Here is a 20240-nt window from a genome sequence, read left to right on the forward strand (position 1 = left end):
GGTTATAACATGGTCATGACATGGTTGGTTATAACATGGTTATAACATGGTTGATTATAACATGGCTGGTTATAACATGGTTGGTTATAACATGGTTATAACATGGTTGGTTATGACAAGATAATAACATGGTTGGTTATAACATGGTAATAACATGGTTGGTTATAACAAGGCTGGTTATAACATGGTTGATTATAACATGGTTATAAGATGGTTGATTATAACATGGTTATAAGATAGTTGGTTATAACATGCTTATGACATGGTTGGTTATAACAAGGCTGGTTATAACATGGTTGATTATAACATGGTTATAACATGGTTGTTATAACATGGCTGGTAATAACATGGTTATAACATGGTTGATTATAACATGGTTATAAGATAGTTGGTTATAACATGCTTATAACATGGTTGGTTATAACATGGCTGGGTATAACATGGTTTGTTATAACATGGTTATAACATGGTTTTTATAACATGGTTATAACATGGTTGGTTATAACATGGTTATAACATGGTTGATTATAACATGGTTATAACATTGTTGATTATAACATGGTAATAACATTGTTGGTTATAACATGTTTATAACATGGTTGGTCATAACAAGGCTGGTTATAACATGATTGTTATAACAAGGCTGGTTATAACATGGTTGTTATAAAATGGTTGGTTATAACATGCTTATAACATGTTTGGTCATAACAAGGCTGGTTATAACATGGTTGTTATAATATGGTTGGTTATAACATGCTTATAACATGGTTGGTTATAACATGGCTGGTTATAAAATGGTTGGTTATAACATGGTTATAAGATGGTTTATTATAACATGATTATAAGATAGTCTGTTATAACATGCTTATAACATGGTTGGTTATAACATGGTTATAGCATGGTTGATTATAACATGATAATAACATGGTTGGTTATAACATAGTAATAACATGGTTGGTTATAACATGGTTGGTTATAACATGGCTGGTAATAACATGGTTATAACATGGTTGATTATAACATGGTTATAAGATAGTTGGTTATAACATGCTTATAACATGGTTGTTATAACATGGCTGGGTATAACATGGTTGGTTATAACATGGTTATAACATGGTTGGTTATAACATGATAATAACATGGTTGGTTATAACATGGTAATAACATGGTTGGTTATAACATGGTTATAACATGGTTGTTATAACATGGTTATAACATGGTTGATTATAACATGGTTATAACATAGTTGGTTATAACATGCTTATGACATGGTTGGTCATAACATGGTTATAACATGATTGGTTATAGCATGGTTGGTTATAACATGGCTGGTTATAACATGGTTATAACATGGTTGTTATAACATGGTTATAACATGGTTGGTTATAACATGGTTATAACATGGTTGATTATAACATGGTTATGAGATAGTTGGTTATAACATGCTTATGACATGGTTTGGTTATAACATGGTTATAACATGGTTGGTTATAACATGGGTGGTTATAACATGGTTGGTTATAACATGCTTATAACATGGTTGGTTATAACATGCTTATAACATGGTTGGTTATAACATGCTTATAACATGGTTTGTTATAACATGCTTATAACATGTTTGGTCATAACAAGGCTGGTTATAACATGGTTGGTTATAACATGGTTGGTTATAACATGGTTATAACATTGTTGATTATAACATGGTAATAACATTGTTGGTTATAACATGTTTATAACATGGTTGGTCATAACAAGGCTGGTTATAACATCGTTGTTATAAAATGGATGGTTATAACATGGTTATAAAATGGTTGGTTATAACATGCTTATAACATGGTTGGTCATAACAAGGCTGGTTATAACATGGTTGTTATAAAATGGTTGGTTATAACATGCTTATAACATGGTTGGTCATAACAAGGCTGGTTATAACATGCTTATAACATGGTTGGTCATAACAAGGCTGGTTATAACATGGTTGTTATAAAATGGTTGGTTATAACATGCTTGTAACATGGTTGGTCATAACAAGGCTGGTTATAACATGGTTGTTATAATATGGTTGGTTATAACATGGTAATAACATGGTTGGTTATAACATGGTTATAACATGGTTGATTATAACATGGTTATAAGATAGTTGGTTATAACATGCTTATGACATGGTTTGGTTATAACATGGTTATAACATGGTTGGTTATAACATGGCTGGTTATAACATGGTTGGTTATAACATGGTTATAACATGGTTGGTTAAAACATGCTTATAACATGATTGTTATAACATGGTTGGTTATAACATGGTTATAACATGGTCATAACATGGTTGGTTATAACATGGTTATAACATGGTTGATTATAACATGGCTGGTTATAACATGGTTGATTATAACATGGTTATAAGATAGTTGGTTATAACATGCTTATAACATGGTTGGTTATAACATGGCTGGGTATAACATGGTTGGTTATAACATGGTTGTTATAACATGGTTATAAGATAGTTGGTTATAACATGCTTATGACATGGTTTAGTTATAACATTGTTATAACATGGTTGGTTATAACATGGCTGGTTATAACATGGTTGGTTATAACATGGTTATAACATGGTTGGTTATAACATGCTTATAACATGGTTGGTTATAACATGCTTATAACATGGTTGGTCATAACAAGGCTGGTTATAACATGTTTGGTTATAACATGGTTATAACATAATTGTTATAACATGGTTGGTTATAACATGGTTGGTTATAACATGGTTATAACATGGTTGATTATAACATGGTTATAAGATAGTTTGTTATAACATACTTATAACATGGTTGGTTATAACATGGTTATAACATGGTTGGTCATAACAAGGTTGGTTATAACATGGTTGGTTATAACATGGTTATAACATGATTGTTAAAACATGGTTGGTTATAACATGGTTATAACATGGTTGGTTATAACATGGTTATAACATGGTTGATTATAACATGGTTATAAGATAGTTGGCTATAACATGGTTATAACATGGTTGGTTATAACATGGCTGGTTATAACATGGTTGGTTATAACATGGTTATAACATGGTTGGTTATGACAAGATAATACCATGGTTGGTTATAACATGGTAATAACATGGTTGGTTATAACATGCTTATAACATGGTTGTTCATAACAAGGCTGGTTATAACATGGCTGATTATAACATGGTTATAACATGGTTGATTATAACATGGTTATAAGATAGTTGGTTATAACATGCTTATGACATGGTTGGTCATAACATGGTTATAACATGATTGGTTATAACATGGTTGGTTATAACATGGCTGGTTATAACATGGTTATAACATGGTTGATTATAACATGGTTATAAGATAGTTGGTTATAACATGCTTATAACATGGTTGGTTATAGCATGGTTGGTTATAACATGGTTGGTTATAACATGGTTATAACATGGTTGTTATAACATGGTTATAACATGGTTGGTTATAACATGGTTATAACATGGTTGATTATAACATGGTTATAAGATAGTTGGTTATAACATGCTTATGACATGGTTTAGTTATAACATGGTTATAACATGGTTGGTTATAACATGGCTGGTTATAACATGGTTGGTTATAACATGGTTATAACATGGTTGGTTATAACATGCTTATAACATGGTTGGTCATAACAAGGCTGGTTATAACATGGTTGGTTATAACATGGTTATAACATGATTGTTATAACATGGTTGGTTATAACATGGTTATAACATGGTTGGTTATAACATGGTTATAACATGGTTGATTATAACATGGTTATAAGATAGTTGGCTATAACATGCTTATGACATGTTTGGTTATAACATGGTTATAACATGGTTGGTTATAACATGGCTGGTTATAACATGGTTGGTTATAACATGGTTATAACATGGTTGTTATAACATGGTTGGTTATAACATGGTTATAACATGGTTGGTTATAACACGCTTATGACATAGTTGGTCATAACAAGGCTGGTTATAACATGGTTGGTTATAACATGGTTGGTTATAACATGGTTATAACATTGTTGGTTATAACATGGTTGGTTATAACATGGCTGGTTATAACATGGTTATAACATGGTTGGTTATAACATGGTTGGTTATAACATGGCAGGTTATAACATGGTTATAAAATGGTTGGTTATAACATGATAATAACATGGTTTGTTATAACATGGTAATAACATGGTTGGTTATAACATGGTTGGTTATAACATGGCTGGTTATAACATGGTTATAACATGGTTGGTTATAACATGATAATAACATGGTTTGTTATAACATGGTAATAACATGGTTGGATATAACATGGTTGGTTATAACATGGCTAGTTATAAAATGGTTGGTTATAACATGGTTATAACATGGTTGGTTATAACATGCTTATAACATGGTTGGTCATAACATGCTTATATCATGGTTGGTTATAACATGGTTATAACATGGTTGGTTATAACATGATAATAACATGGTTGGTTATAACATGGCTGGTTATAACATGGTTATAACATGGTTAGTTATGACAAGATAATAACATGGTTGGTTATAACATGGTAATAACATGGTTGGTTATAATATGCTTATAACATGGTTGGTCATAACATGGTTATAACATGATTGGTTATAACATGGTTGGTTATAACATGGCTGGTTATAACATGGTTATAACATGGTTGACTATAACATGATTGCGTCACAGAGACTGACAACTCGTAACACACAGGTGTCGAGAGTTGACGGGGGAGTGGGGGAGGGTGTTCCAGTCTTTTTGGTTGTGGGGTAAACAATTGTGCAACAGAGACTGAATAAAGCCAAGCAGGGGCGTCGAGAGAGGACCGGGTGAAAGGCAGAGAGACGCAGACTGACGGAGGATACAAAAACGCAGCGAGACACAGATGAATGCAGAAAAGCGCGGAGGCTGGAACAGGCGAAGCTGATGAGGACGCTGAAGCGGAGGCTGGACCAGGCGATGCTGAAGCAGAAGCTGGACCAGGCGATGCTGATGAGGACGCTGAAGCAGAAGCTGGACCAGGCGAAGCTGATGAGGACGCTGAAGCAGAAGCTGGACCAGGCGATGCTGATGAGGACGCTGAAGCAGAAGCTGGACCAGGCGATGCTGAAGCAGAAGCTGGACCAGGCGAAGCTGATGAGGAAGCTGAAGCTGGACCAGGCGACAGCGTGGATGAAACTGCTGCTGCAAGCGTGGATGAAGCTGCTGATGGAACAGCTGGTGGCTGGACGGGCTCCTCGGACCCCCCAGCGAGAACAGTCTCAGGACCAGTGGGCACAGGGGCCTCTGGCAGGCACAGGACAGGACCAGCAGGCACACGGGCCTCTGGCAGGCACAGGACAGGACCAGCAGGCACACGGGTCTCTGGCAGGCACAGGACAGGACCAGCAGGTGCGGAGACCTCTGGCAGAGACAGAACAGAACCAGCAGGCGCGGGGACCTCTGGCAGAAACAGAACAGAACCAGCAGGCACAGTGGCCCCTGGCAAACACATAGCAGACTTCAGCTGCCCAGAGCGTTGACTCTGCTCAGGCAGTGACAGCTGGGTGCAGTCCTCAGCTGGCTTCTTGACCTCCAGGGATCCAGAGTCAGCTGGGGGCTGAACCCCGGCCTCTGGGGAGGCCCTGGAGTGTGTCGCAGTCTCAGAACTGGCCAGCTTTTGAGGACTGTTGACAGTATTGTTAGATTTGTCTCTCTGCTTGGAGTGGATGGGCAAGGAGCAGTGTCTTTCGGGTAGAATTGACTTGTATGGTTTTACAGGTGGAACAACTGACACAGGATGCAGGGCTGGTGGCTGCTGAACAGGAGGCTGAACTGAGGGTGACTGACATAGTGGTTGTGATGACAACGGTGGTGGAATTAGAGACTGAGCTTGAGGCCGTGCGGCTAACTGAGCTTGAGGTCGTGCGGCTAACTGAGCTTGAGGCCGTGCGGCTAACTGAGCTTGAGGCCGTGCGGCTAACTGAGCTTGAGGCCGCGGTTCAAATGAATAAACAGTCCTAGTATTATCAGAGCTGGTGTTAATGGTCTCTGGGTTATATGTCACAGTTTTAGCAGACCCTGGGTTGGCTGACACGGGTTTAACAGTTTCAGAAGAACAACAGCCCTTTGCTTTCACTGAAGTCTTAAAAATGCCAACCTGGGAGAGATCGGTTACCACGAAGGTAGGTAGGCTTAGCGAATTAGCTCCCACTGACACACCCCGAACAATCCCGGAAGAAAAAGTCTTAAGGTTCGAATTGGAACTGTTATCCTTCCTACTCACCTCAGTCGGCCGCTCTGATATCCTGGGGTCCGACTGTGGCGAGGGGCGTCGACGGCGTGAGTGCTGTTCCCCATTTGAAGGCTGGACCGACGGGCCGGGCAGGACGCTCTCCGTCGGGTCGCGGAGTGAAGCATGAGTTGCAGGGTGGGTGGTAGCAAGGGGGAGAAGATGAAGCTCGTTCAGAACAAAATTCTGTGTGAGCGGGTGAAGTGAGCTGAGCAACCAGGGGAGACCAGAAAGTAAGCACTGTAGCCAAACAGCTATGCTTTGGCGGAATTCTCTCCCCTCATGCTCCAGCCATAGGTTAATTAATTTTTCCACTGAGTACATAATGTCCTCCCGGAGCTCCTCGGGCGGGTTGACTGCTGCTGGGTCCATAGTGGCCGGTTCGTACTGTCACGGCTGCCGAGGCGAGCCGTGTGGAGTTGGAAAAAGGACCCAAGAGCAAGCAGTGTATGAAAAGATTAGTGGAGTTTATTTACAAGGTGTCAGTGGCAGGAACAGAAAACGAATAATGAGACAAACTAACGGAAACCTAAACTGGGAAAACTAAAGAGCAACTAGAAATCCACAGGACACGGGGTGAAAGGCAGAGAGACGCAGACTGACGGAGGATACAAAAACGCAGCGAGACACAGATGAATGCAGAAAAGCGCGGACTTACATGGAGTAATACAGACGAACCGGCAACAGGCAGGAGAACACACAGGGCTTAAATACACACACCAGTAATCAGGGGATAAGAGACAGGAGGGCAACACAGCTGGGAGAAATCAGAGCTGACGGGACAGGGGAAATGTAAACTGAACACATTCACATCAGACATGAACCTTCAGAATAAAACAGGAAATTAACGGACAGAGAACCAGACAGGACACTGAACTTGACAGGCAGACTCATGAGCAGACACAATAACACCGTGGACAGACAGAGGGAACACAGAGAAGTGGGAGCAGGCAGGCAAAGAACAGAAACCTAACAAATGGCAAAAATCACAACAGAATACACACTCTGAATGAACAAAAGCATAAAGAAACACAAAACACTGAGTCCTCAGACTCAGGACCATGACACTTGGTGGTTATAACATGGTTGGTTATAACATGCTTATAACATGGTTGGTTATAACATGGCTGGTTATAAAATGGTTGGTTATAACATGGTTATAACATGGTTGATTATAACATGGTTATAAGATAGTTGGTTATAAAATGCTTATGACATGGTTTGGCTATAACATGGTTATAACATGGTTGGTTATAACATGGCTGGTTATAACATGGTTGTTATAACATGGTTATAACATGGTTGTTATAACATGGTTGGTTATAACATGGTTATGACATGGTTGGTTATAACATGCTTATAACATGGTTGGTCATAACAAGACTGGTTATAACATGGTTGGTTATAACATGGTTATAACATGGTTGCTATACCATGGTTGGTTATAACATGGTTATAACATGGTTGATTATAACATGGTTATAAGATAGTTGGTTATAACATGCTTATAACATGGTTGGTTATAACATGGTAATAACATGGTTGGTTATAACATGCTTATAACATGGTTGGTCGTAACATGATAATAACATGGTTGGTTATAACATGGGAATAACATGGTTGTTAGAACATGGTTGATTATAGCATGGTTATAACATGGTTAGTTATAACATGGTTATAACATGGTTGGTTATAACATGATAATAACATGGTTGGTTATAACATGGTAATAACATGGTTGGTTATAACATGGTAATAACATTGTTGGTTATAACATGGTTATAACATGGTTGGTTATAACATTTTTGGTTATAACATGGTTGGTTATAACATGGTTATAACATGGTTGGTTATGACATGATAATAACATGGTTGGTTATAACATGGGAATAACATGGTTGGTTATAACATGGTTATAACATGGTTGTTATAACATGGTTGGTTATAACATGGTTATAACATGGTTGTTATAACATGGTTGGTCATAACAAGGCTGGGTATAACATGGTTGGTTATAACATGGTTATAACATGGGTGGTTATAACATGATAATAACATGGTTTGTTATAACATGGTAATAACATGGTTGGTTATATCATTGTCTGTTAAAAAATGGTTGGTTATAACATGGTTGGTTATAACATGATAATAACATGGTTGGTTATAACATTCTTATAACATGGTTGGTTATAACATGGTTATAACATGGTTGGTTATAACATTTTTGGTTATAACATGGCTGGTTATAACATGGTTATAACATGGTTGGTTATAACATGATAATAACATGGTTTGTTATAACATGGTAATAACATGGTTGGTTATATCATGGTTATAAGATAGTTGGTTATAACATGCTTATGATATGATTGGTTATAACATGTTTATAACATGATTGGTTATAACATGGTTATAACGTGGTTGGTTATAACATGATAATAACATGGTTTGTTATAACATGGTAATAACATGGTTGGTTATATCATTGTTGGTTATAAAATGGTTGGTTATAACATGGTTATAACATGGTTGGTTATAACATGGTTATAACATGGTTGGTTATAACATGGTAATAACATGGTTGGTTATAACATGGTTATAACATGGTTGTTATAACATGTTTGGTTATAACATGGTTATAACATGGTTGGTTATAACATGGTTATAACATGGTTGATTATAACATGGTTATAAGATAGTTGGTTATAACACGCTTTTAAGATAGTTGGTTATAACATGCTTATGACATGGTTGGTTATAACATGATTATAACATGGTTGGTTATAACATGGCTGGTTATAACATGGTTGGTTATAACATGGTTATAACATGGTTGGTTATGACATGATAATAACATGGTTGGTTATAACATGGGAATAACATGGTTGGTTATAACATGGTTATAACATGGTTGTTATAACATGGTTGGTTATAACATGGTTATAACATGGTTTGTTATAACATGCTTATAACATGGTTGGTCATAACAAGGCTGGTTATAACATGGTTAGTTATAACATGGTTATAACATGGTTGGTTATAACATGATAATAACATGGTTTGTTATAACATGGTAATAACATGGTTGGTTATATCATTGTCTGTTATAAAATGGTTGGTTATAACATGGTTATAACATGGTTGGTTATAACATGGTTATAACATGGTTGGTTATAACATGATTGGTTTTAACATGGTTATAACATGGTTGGTTATAACATGCTTTTAACATGGTTGGTCATAACAAGGCTGGTTATAACATGGTTAGTTATAACATGGTTATAACATGGTTGGTTATAACATGATAATAACATGGTTGGTTATAACATGGTAATAACATGGTTGGTTATAACATGGTAATAACATTGTTGGTTATAACATGGTTATAACATGGTTGGTTATAACATTTTTGGTTATAACATGGCTGGTTATAACATGGTTATAACATGGTTGGTTATAACATGTTTGGTTATAACATGGTTATAACATGGTTGGTTATGACATGATAATAACATGGTTGGTTATAACATGGTAATAACATGGTTGGTTATATCATTGTTGGTCATAAAATGGTTGGTTTTAACATGGTTATAACATGGTTGGTTATAACATGGTTATAACATGGTTGGTTATAACATGGTAATAACATGGTTGGTTATAACATGGTTATAACATGGTTGTTATAACATGTTTGGTTATAACATGGTTATAACATGGTTGGTTATAACATGGTTATAACATGGTTGATTATAACATGGTTATAAGATAGTTGGTTATAACATGCTTTTAAGATAGTTGGTTATAACATGCTTATGACATGGTTGGTTATAACATGATTATAACATGGTTGGTTATAACATGGCTGGTTATAACATGGTTGGTTATAACATGGTTATAACATGGTTGGTTATGACATGATAATAACATGGTTGGTTATAACATGGGAATAACATGGTTGGTTATAACATGGTTATAACATGGTTGTTATAACATGGTTGGTTATAACATGGTTATAACATGGTTGGTTATAACATGGTTATAACATGGTTGATTATAACATGGTTATAAGATAGTTGGTTATAACATGCTTTTAAGATAGTTGGTTATAACATGCTTATGACATGGTTGGTTATAACATGATTATAACATGGTTGGTTATAACATGGCTGGTTATAACATGGTTGGTTATAACATGGTTATAACATGGTTGGTTATAACATGGTTATAACATGGTTGGTTATAACATGATTGGTTTTAACATGGTTATAACATGGTTGGTTATAACATGATTTTAACATGGTTGGTCATAACAAGGCTGGTTATAACATGGTTAGTTATAACATGGTTATAACATGGTTGGTTATAACATGATAATAACATGGTTGGTTATAACATGGTAATAACATGGTTGGTTATAACATGGTAATAACATTGTTGGTTATAACATGGTTATAACATGGTTGGTTATAACATGGTTGGTTATAACATGGTTATAACATGGTTGGTTATGACATGATAATAACATGGTTGGTTATAACATGGGAATAACATGGTTGGTTATAACATGGTTATAACATGGTTTGTTATAACATGGTAATAACATTGTTGGTTATAACATGGTTATAACATGGTTGGTTATAACATTTTTGGTTTTAACATGGCTGGTTATAACATGGTTATAACATGGTTGGTTATAACATGGTTGGTTATAACATGGTTATAACATGGTTGGTTATGACATGATAATAACATGGTTGGTTATAACATGGGAATAACATGGTTGGTTATAACATGGTTATAACATGGTTTGTTATAACATGCTTATAACATGGTTGGTCATAACAAGGCTGGTTATAACATGGTTAGTTATAACATGGTTATAACATGGTTGGTTATAACATGATAATAACATTGTTTGTTATAACATGGTAATAACATGGTTGGTTATATCATTGTCTGTTATAAAATGGTTGGTTATAACATGGTTATAACATGGTTGGTTATAACATGGTTATAACATGGTTGGTTATAACATGATTGTTTTAACATGGTTATAACATGGTTGGTTATAACATGCTTTTAACATGGTTGGTCATAACAAGGCTGGTTATAACATGGTTAGATATAACATGGTTATAACATGGTTGGTTATAACATGATAATAACATGGTTGGTTATAACATGGTAATAACATGGTTGGTTATAACATGGTAATAACATTGTTGGTTATAACATGGTTATAACATGGTTGGTTATAACATTTTTGGTTATAACATGGTTGGTTATAACATGGTTATAACATGATTGATTATAACTGTCGCGCTGACCTAGTAGGTTTGGCTGTAACTCCTCTCTTCCTCCTCCTGCCCACTACCTGCTCTGTGCTGCTGCTTGCGCATGGCCGCTGATTAGACCTTGTGTGCAATCTACAACTAAGCGCGGCCTGGTGCGCGCTGCTCCTCCAGGTGAGCCACATTAGAGCAATCAAGGGTGGCGTGCCTAGTAGACCATAAAATGCATGCTGCAGTCATTTGACCCGTGTGCGACATACTGAGAGGACAGCAAACAAAGTACTATCCACTTTTCCACTGTGAGGAAGACTTTGAACAAGACGGGCTATCGGTAAGCTCTTGAGCTCACATTTGCTGCACATATATTTGGATCTATGGAAGCTCAGTTGTGCAAATGTTTTACGCTTAGGGAAATAGTTGCTGCATTTAAGTTTAAAAAATTATATTGACAAAAAAGAATGTTTAAGTTTGAATAAATTGTTTGTGCAGTTAGTGTTCCCACATATTTATGTTACTTAATATTAAAAATAGTTACCCCCAAATCCTTGGGTGGATCGTAAAACTAGTGAATAAATGTTTGGTTTTGATTTAAAGAAAATAATTCTTTGTAAAGAAAATCCTTAGTTAAAGTCTCTATTAAAATGTTTGTGAACTCTAAAATGTATACTTTAAAATACAATTGTTTATAAAAAAAAAGGGTTAAATGCAAAAAGGACACATTTTGTATATTTAAGAACCACAGTTAAATTAACACAGTTAACCACATGGTAAATGGCTTTACTGAAGTGTATTTTCTTATTTCATCTGTCTTCTGTGTAATGCATGTAATTTATCTGAATGGTTACTGGTTAACGAAATGTTCTTTATTTTTGTGTTGAAAGGTTTTTTACCTGCTGCTACCTACCAGCTATCAAACTAGTTGGTCTAAATAAAGTTGAGTGAAATTCAAAGTCTGGTCTTTTTCAAGTGTGGCCACCTCACAGTCAGAGGAACACTTGACAGTAAAAAACCGCCCTGGCCAGTAGAGAAACCGGCCTTGACCAGTGAAGACTCCATAAAAGCTCACCACAAAGACGGAGAAGACTCCACCTGGGGGCCTGGAGGAAATCGCAACTTGCCGTTTGCCTGTCCAATCAATAACCAAGAAACCAGCATGGCTGAGTCCAAGTCACTCGAAGAGCTGAAAATAGAGCGAACCACTGCAAAAAGACTGTTTTCCAGACTCACCAACCATATAATAAGGACCCACATGGATATGTCTGCAGAGGAGCTGCAGGATTCCTTCAAGAGACTCACAGCAGAGGGCTCCAAAGTGATTGACGTGAATGAGGAGCTTGAGGCCGCCTACATCAGAGGGCACACCGGAGCTGATGGGCCAACAGAGAGCAGACGTCGAGAAAACGGAGAAAGAATGTGAGCAGAAGTTGAAGGAGGTGAAGCACCTGATCAGAGAGACACTGTGGACATCATATGGTGAAAGAGAACTGACCCTTGCTCTAAAATCAGCAGAAATGGCGTGTGAGAACGTCACATCCAGTCAGCCTGATACACCCCTGGAGGCATATGATTTTATGCTCCACCATCTGGAAGAACTGGTGAAGAAAGCTAAGCAGGCACACCAGACATGGAACCGCTGGGCTCCACCTGCTGAGAGGCGAGATTGTGATCGTCGACTAATGGAGCTCGAAACCTGCCTTCCAAAGTTGGTGTCAGGGAAGGCAGTCCTGATCAAAGCAGAGAGGATGCCAACCAAGCAGTTGTCACAGTCCGCAACGCAGCCTCGGTCGCAGCCATAAAACTGAAAGCCACAGCTTTACCAAAGTTCACCGGCAGCCAGCGTGAGTTCTACAGATGGCGGAAGGAATGGGAGGCTCTGCAAAAGCAAGGTGAACCAACCGGGTCCGTGGAAGTAAAGAAATTCCAACTTCTCGATAGCCTCGATGATAAAGTGGCCAAAGATCTGCGCCTGTCCACATACACCTCGGCCGATGAGATCTTCAGAGTCCTCGAGAACCGCTATGAAAATCAAGCCACCATCGCCATTGAAATCATTGAGGAGCTTCAAGCTATCCCTCCTGTTCGTAGCAACCAGCCTAGAAGAATTATAGAGCTTATCCACGCAGTTGAAAAGGCCCTCTATGATTTGAGTGAGCTGGATGAAGCAAATACCATAAAGAACCTCTTGGTAATAAAGTCTATTGAAAGCAAGCTGCCTGAGTCCCTAAAGAAAGACTGGCTCACCCACGCTGCTGATCCAAAGAATGCTGTGACTCATCAGAACCGGTTTGACAAGCTGCTCGCTTACCTCCAATCTCAAGAGTCCATCTACGAGCAGTTAGACCAACTGAGAGACATCGACCCTGCCAAGGAGAGAACAAAGTTCCCAGTAAAGTACGCCCGTACCAAGTCAGTTAAATCCAGTACTGATCCAGCAGACTGCATCATCTGTGGGGACCCAAAGCACAACAGAAAGCTCTACATCTGCAGACGGTTTAGAACCAACACAAAGTTACAGGAGAAAAAGGATGCAGTGCAGCAACTTGGAGCCTGCAAGAGATGCCTCGAGATCCACGATGAACCCTGCAGAAAGACGACTTACCTGTGTGGAAAACCAGAGTGCAAAGACCAGCATCATTACCTTCTTTGTCCCTTGCCACGACCCTTATCACAAAGGCCCAAGTCTGGTCCGGCGAGAGCTGAGGGGAGGAGGTACACAGAGGTTCAAGAAGAGTTCATCTCAAAACTATCGCCAGAGCTAGCGCAGCAGTGTCGGAAAGCTTTCTGCAACGTCTCATCACGAGCCTTCAACTCCATGGCAGCAGAGAGAGGTCTACTGGAGGAGACTGGTCTAAAAGAGTACCCTGTGATCCTGATGCTCCTTGACGTCATCACCAATGATGGGCAGAGAATTGGGACACTAATTGATCTAGCATCTGACACAAACTACATAACCCATAAAGCTGCAAGTAAGCTCAACTTCCGCAGTGAAGACGTCATGCTTGTCATCCAGGGTATCGGAGGTATGAAGGTGTCTGTGGCAACCAAGCGCTACCTTCTCAAGATCCGTGTCAACACCTCAAAAGGAACTTTAAAGCCTCACCAGTTAGTCTGCTATGGTCTTGACAGGATTGCTGAAGTGACAAGACATGTTCCACCTCAAAAGCTACAAAAGATCTTCCCTGACATCCCTCTCCAAGACCTCATCAGACCCAGAGAGATCCAGCTTCTAATCAGCCATAAAGAAGGCCAGCTGGTGCCCCAAAAGATCCGTTCCATCGGTGACCTGGTTCTCTGGGACGGTCCACTTGGCAAGACAATTGGGGGCGCACATCCAGACCTCTTTGAGGAAGTCACCTTGATGGCCCACACCTCCAAGACTCACTTCGCAAGATCAATGAGAGCTGCTGCATTCAAGTACCAAGAATTCACTAAAGACCTAGCTTCCTGTCAGCATCCTGATCACCCTGAGACTCTATCCACCACAGCTACAAGCAGCAGAGACTTTCTGAAGTGGTGGAGGTGGGAAAGCATCGGAGCCGCTTGCCAGCTGAGATGTGGAGGGTGTCGTTGTGGGAGCTGCCAGCCAGGTGGCAAAGAAATGACGCTCGCAGAAGAGAGGGAGATGGAGATCGTGAGGAACGGCCTGACTTATTCAACTGGAGATGACCACAGCAGTGAACCACATTGGCATGCCAAATACCCATGGGTAGAAGATCCAGCAACCTTACCAAATAACAGGAAAGCGGTAGAAGCAACATTCATCAGAACCGAGATGAAGCTATCTAAAGAACCTGAATGGAAGACGGCCTATGCTGCACAAGTTCATGAGATGGTAAACCGCAGAGCTGCAGTGAAGCTGTCCAAAGAAGTCCTGCAGAGTTGGACTGGGCCAGTATGGTATATAAGCCACCTCATCGCGCCAAATCCACACTCTGTCTCTACCCCAGTGAGGTTGGTGTGGAACAGCAGCCAGAAGTACAGAGGCCTCAGCCTGAATGACATCCTCATCAAAGGTCCTGATGTCCTGAACCCGATAAGAGCTGTCCTGCTGAGGTTCCGAGCTGGTGTCTACGCCGCCCTTGGTGACATCCGCAAGATGTACAACTCCGTCTGGCTGGAAGATCGACAAGTCCACTTGCACAGATTCTTGTGGCGTGACACAGAAGATGCAGACATAGAAGACTATGCCATAACAAGAGTAAACATTGGAGACAAACCTGCTGGTTGCATAGCCCAAGTCGCCATGAGAGAAATCGCAAACCTACCTTCATTCAGTCACTTCACAGAGGAGAAACGTGTGCTGGAAGAAGATGCTTATGTCGATGACATCCTGACATCACACAATGACCTCGACCATCTGAGACGCCTAACAGCCAACATTGAGCACATCCTGAGAGCTGGAGGATTCTACATGAAGCCTTGGGTCTACTCCAGTCAAAGTGGGAGGGAGGAGTCAAAGAAAGAGTTGCCTCGATCAGAGCCAAAGACTATGATCCTGCCGAACCAGCTGACAGAAGATGACAACAAAGCCCTTGGCCTTGGCTACACCATCAATGATGACAAGCTTCATGTCATGGTTGCAGTGAACTTCTCAAAGAAAAGGAGGAAAATGCTCCTTGGTCAAGACCTGCTCAGAGAAGAAGTCAGAGAACAAACACCTGATCCACTCACCAGGCGAGAACTGCTAAGCCAAGTCTCCGGCCTATATGTGCAAAAGTAAAGCGCTGCCTCGAAGACACATGGGACGCAGCCTTGTCTAAAGGTCTCCGAGAAGACGCCATAAAGCTTCTGGAAGGAGGAACATGGTTATAACATGGTTGGTTATAACATGGTTGGTTATAACATGCTTATAACATGGTTGGTTATAACATGGCTGGTTATAACATGGTTGGTTATAACATGGTTATAACATGGTTGGTTATAACATGATAATAACATGGTTGGTTAGAACATGGTAATAACATGGTTGGTTATAACATGGTTATAACATGGTTGGTTATAACATGGTTGTTATAACATGGTTGGTTATAACATGGTTATAACACAGTTAGTTATAACATGGTTATAACATGGTTGGTTATAACATGGTTGGTATTAGATTATTCTGTTATTATATGTTATCTTATATATGTAGTTAAAGTAGTTGAATTATGTTAACTGCTGTAGGTCATATATTATCCTTTAGTTTAGATGGTGTGCTGTGTATGTAGTTTAGTTCTCATTATACTTTTGAGTTAAAAGAACATATTCACTTATTAGTTTATTAGATAAGTGTGCATCACTCTGTATCCTTGATCTGCTGTGAATGTATTACACTGTTTTCTTGACATGCTTTATTGTTGAATCATAAAAAGAAGGTTGTAAGCAGGAGACTCTGTGTCTAAGACAGGGGAGATAGACCACATTCCATACCCCCACCTTTACAGAGAGCAGAGAAAGACAGGGAGCCGAGGTCGTAACTTGGGCGCCGTAACAGAGAAAGAATGTTAATGTTTGGGCTTTTACGACTAGGTGGGGGCCACTAGCGGCTATAAGAAGCTGAGTAACACGTTACCATTTCGAGACTCGCTGTGACCCTCTGCAGGCAGGTCTCCCCATCATGATGGTTCTAAATGCTCTTTGTGTTGAATTGTATGGAAATAAATGATTGTTGATTGAGCATTTATACACCGAGTACTGTCCTTTCTTCAGCCCAAAGATTCAAAGAATTGGGAGATGCCAACATTGGTTATAACATGGTTATAACATAGTTGGTTATAACATGACTGGTTATAAAATGGTTATAACATGGTTGGTTATAACATGGTTGTAACATGGTTGGTTATAACATGGTTATAACATGGTTGGTTATAACATGGTTATAACATGGTTGGTTATAACATGGTTATATGGTTGGTTATAACATGGTTGGTTATAACATGGTTGGTTATAACATGGTTGGTTATGACATGATTGGTTATAACATGGTTATAACATGGTTGGTTAAAACATGGTTATAAAATGCTTGGTTATAACCTGGTATAACCAACATAACAGTTGCACTGCACGTTTGTGCAGCGTTCTCCAATACCTGACAATAACAGTGATAACGTCCCTGGGCGGGCTTGAACCACCAACCTTTCGGTTAACAGCTGAACGCGCTAACCGATTGCTTGGTTGGTTATAACATTGTTGGTTATAACATGGTTATAACATGCTTGGTTATAAGATGCTTGGTTATAACATGGTTATAACATGGTTGGTTATGGTTGGTTATAACATGGTTATAACATGGATGGTTATATAATGGTTATAACATGGTTGGTTATAACATGGTTATAACATGGTTGATTATAACATGGTTATAACATGGTTGGTTATAACATGATCGGTTATAACATGCTTGGTTATAACATGGTTATAACATGGTTGGTTATAACATGTTTATAACACGGTTGTAACATGGTTGGTTATAACATGGTTGGTTATAACATGTTTATAACATGGTTGTAACATGGTTGATTATAACATGGTTATAACATGGTTGGTTATAACATGGTTGGTTATAACATGTTTATAACATGGTTGTAACATGGTTTGTTATAACATGGTTGGTTATAACATGTTTATAACATGGTTGTAACATGGTTGATTATAACATGGTTGATTATAACATGGTTATAACATGGTTGGTTATAACATGGTTGGTTATAACATGATTGGTTATAAAATGGTTATAACATGGTTGGTTATAAAATGGTTATATGGTTGTTTATAACATGGTTGGTTATAACATGGCAATAACATGGTTGGTTATAACATGGTTATAACATAGTTGGTTATAACATGGTCGGTCATAACATGGTTGGTTAAAACATGGTTTTAACATGCTTGGTTATAACCTGGTATAACCAACATAACAGTTGCACTGCACGTTTGTGCAGCGTTCTCCAATACCTGACAATAACAGTGATAACGCCCCTGGATGGGCTTGAACCACCAACCTTTCGGTTAACAGGCGAAAGCGCTAACTGATTGCGCCACAGAGACTGATTGTTTAAAATATGTGACTGGTGGGTAATGAACTTGGCAGTAAGAATGCAGTTGCGGACGAACAACACCACCCGAAAGATGCATATCACCCTTGATAGAACGGTTGACTGCGTTCATCAAATGACCGTCCTGATTATAACTGGTTGATTATAACATGGTTATAACATGCTTGGTTATAACATGCTTGGTTAAAACATGGTATAACAAACATAAGTGTTATACAGTGGGGCAAAAAAGTATTTAGTCAGCCACCGATTGTGCAAGTTCCCCCACCTAAAATGATGACAGAGGTCAGTAATTTGCACCAGAGGTACACTTCAACTGTGAGAGACAGAATGTGAAAAAAAATCCATGAATCCACATGGTAGGATTTGTAAAGAATTTATTCGTAAATCAGGGTGGAAAATAAGTATTTGGTCAATAACAAAAATACAACTCAATACTTTGTAACATAACCTTTGTTGGCAATAACAGAGGTCAAACGTTTACTGTAGATCTTTACCAGGTTTGCACACACAGTAGCTGGTATTTTGGCCCATTCCTCCATGCAGATCTTCTCGAGAGCAGTGATGTTTTGGGGCTGTCGCCGAGCAACACAGACTTTCAACTCCCGCCACAGATTTTCTATGGGGTTGAGGTCTGGAGACTGGCTAGGCCACTCCAGGACTTTCAAATGCTTCTTACGGAGCCACTCCTTTGTTGCCCGGGCGGTGTGTTTTGGATCATTGTCATGTTGGAAGACCCAGCCTCGTTTCATCTTCAAAGTTTTCACTGATGGAAGGAGGTTTTGGCTCAAAATCTCACGATACATGGCCCCATTCATTCTGTCCTTAACACGGATCAGTCGTCCCGTCCCCTTGGCAGAAAAACAGCCCCATAGCATGATGTTTCAGAGATTCCAGAGATTTTCCTTGTTTGAGGTGACCAAATACTTATTTTCCACCCTAATTTACGAATAAATTATTTACAAATCCTACCATGTGAATTCATGGATTTTTTTTTCCACATTCTGTCTCTCACAGTTGAAGTGTACCTCTGGTGCAAATTACTGACCTCTGTCATCATTTTAAGTGGGGGAACTTGCACAGTCAGTGGCTGACTAAATACTTTTTTGCCCCACTGTAACAGTTGCATTGCACGTTTGTGCAGCATTCTGCATTACCTGGCAATAACAGCGATATCGTCCCTGGGTGGGCTTGAACCACCAACCTTTCGGTTAACAGGCGAACGCGCTAACCGATTGCGCCACAGAGACTGACAACGCGTAACCCACAGGTGTCAAGACTGGACGGGGGACTGGGGGAGGGTGTTCCGGTGTTTTTGGTTGTTAATAGCCGAACGCGCTAACCGATTGCGCCACAGAGATTGACAACGCGTACCCACAGGTGTCGAGACTGGACGGGGGACTGGGGGAGGGTGTTCCGGTCGTTTTGGTTGTGGGGTAAACGATTGTGCAACAGAGACTGAATAAAGCCAAGCAGGGGCGTCGAGAGAGGATCGGGTGGCTGGATGGAGGTGCTCTGGTACTTCCTCTCCATACCGCCTTGATTGTTTAAAATATGTGACTGGTGGGTAATGAACTTGGCAGTAAGTATG

The sequence above is a fragment of the Maylandia zebra genome, linkage group LG3 (assembly GCF_041146795.1).
Source record: "Maylandia zebra isolate NMK-2024a linkage group LG3, Mzebra_GT3a, whole genome shotgun sequence".
NCBI lineage: Eukaryota > Metazoa > Chordata > Actinopteri > Cichliformes > Cichlidae > Maylandia > Maylandia zebra.